The sequence below is a fragment of the Aplysia californica genome, unplaced genomic scaffold (genome assembly GCF_000002075.1).
Source record: "Aplysia californica isolate F4 #8 unplaced genomic scaffold, AplCal3.0 scaffold00070, whole genome shotgun sequence".
Classification (NCBI taxonomy): domain Eukaryota; kingdom Metazoa; phylum Mollusca; class Gastropoda; order Aplysiida; family Aplysiidae; genus Aplysia; species Aplysia californica.
In genome coordinates this window covers 1,584,206-1,586,510 of record NW_004797340.1, presented here as the reverse complement: position 1 = coordinate 1,586,510, position 2,305 = coordinate 1,584,206, and positions in this window count along the sequence as shown.

The window sequence follows — 2,305 nt, the reverse complement described above, 5'->3', positions numbered from 1 at the left end:
ATAATAAATGCATAAATAAATGAACCCCCACCTACCACGCACCACCCTCCCCCCTCTCCTCCCCCAAACACCCTCACCACCCCTCCAAGCAATCACTCTGCGGTTGGGGAAAACCACACAGGAATCACTGTGAGGCGAAGAGCTGCACTTGGCCTGCGAACTGCGAACCCTCAAAGTGGGCAGTAAATCACAGGAAACCTCATTACCAGCACACCTCCGCATTACCCGCACCTCCGTATTGGCGAGATGGCCGGTAATTAAACAGGTAATAGAACGGGTTTAACGGTCTTTGAAAAACTGCAAAGTTATTGGACGACTCCAAACCGAACGTCCATTTCCGATAGGACCAAATCAATTGTGAGGGGAGTCCTGAATACTCCGTGAGAAGTCCACGTTCAAGAACGACTTATTATTCAGGATTCGAACCATAGACTATAATTTTATTTCTTTTAAATATAGGTACTTTCACAACCCCGTGGACATAATGTAGACCATATAGGAGGTGGGCATCGACCTTGTACATCAGGGCCAATCCGGGCTAAGACGGACACAGAGTCCTAGCAGAAAGACCGAGAGACCCAATACAAAATCTCCCCACATGGGAATCAACTTCAAACTGGCCTCTTTAGCGTGAGACGGCGAAGAGCCTAGATCTTGTCACTACAACACATGCGCCATAGTAGGCCTACCTTTATAATAGACCACATCACTGTAGAAATTGTCCAAGACAGGCACCCATTGTTGAGAAGATAACTGTTTGTCTTAGACATGTGAACGTCTTGAACATTGTCATTGTCATACTGAATAAAACAGACGGAAGGATGTGTGTGGGAAGTGTTCGCTTGTACATGTGATTGTCTTGTACAGGTCGCTGTTAGAGTTAGAGCAGGTTGGACTGGAATACTAACTGTGTAAAACCACCACGTCCATGACACGATGTCCTCTTCTTTCTGTGATGTCCAGACACCAACCTCGCTTCTCGCCCTACATGACACGTCGTACGGCCCTGAGAGTGCCAGACTAGCGTCCGTCTCCGATTATAAGACTAACTAATAAGAGCATTGTGAGCACACCGAAACTCTCCACACGCACCCAAAGTGAAGACGTGACCGAACTGAAAAGCCTCGAACCCCTATCTTTAGTTTTAGTTTAAGTTAGTGTTTTACGGCAATTTGCTACACAAAAAGGTCATATAAGTGCCGAAGATTAGAGGTGTTACAATTACAAGAGAGTAAAAAACACAAAAAGAAGGAGGGGAGATAAGGACGATAGATGTTTAATAGGAAAGAAGAAGCAAACCACACCAGACATTCGCCAACCCCCCGCAACCCCTATCTTCCAACAATGCTACACTTCATGACGTACATTATCGTCCTGGGTAATACCAACCTGCAACTCTCTCCCCACCCCACCCCCGCCTCAACCCTCCCCAAATTCTTAAAATAAGTTAACAATAAAAGCATCTTTCTCGCATGACGTCACTGTGTCCCAAATGTGGCGCTCCAAAGAGTGTAGATCGCGGACGTGCCTATTAAGTCAATAAATACGTTCAAAATCGGACGGGCTAAAGTCTACCTATACCTCGCAGTGTTGCAGTGGAATAGAGGCCATATTGTCACGGGTGTACGCAACTACTTCAAGCACGCATCTCTTTAATTCCCCTAAAAGCCCCTGCCGGCAGATCAGTTAGCTGATTGCGTGTGTGCACGTGCATTTGAGCGCGCGCGCGCATGGAATCGACAGCACTAGTAGGACGTGAAAAATAAGATGCATTCATGATTTTGTTGACACCGCCCTCCCCCCCCCCCTTTCCTGTTCCCTCAAGAACCAACCCCTTGTTGAAAGGCTTCATTCACCACTACCCTCCCCCTTTCCCTCACGCCTTTAGCAAAAGTGCACTTATCAGGTGAAAAAAAGGCTCACCCCGTTCCTGTGAACTCCTCCTCCCGATAAATAAATAAATAAATAAAACCTTGTAATTAAGTAAATGAATATATATATGTATCCAAGAAATCATAAATGAATAATACACAAATCGATAAATACTTTTGGTGACAAAAAACTCGTTCGGTCACAAGAGTGTCTTCAGTCTACTCAACTATCAGCGAGTGAGTAAAAATGCGACGAACGTGTGTGGGCAACCCCCCGATTTCCCCATTACTTTAACCCCAAGCCACCCCAAACATACACATACTCAAACACACACTTCAACTTCTTACCTCCCCGTTCTTCCAACACAATGGTACTCAAGTTTTTCTTTTGTGTTGAAAACTAACAAACAAACAAACACACACACACACACACA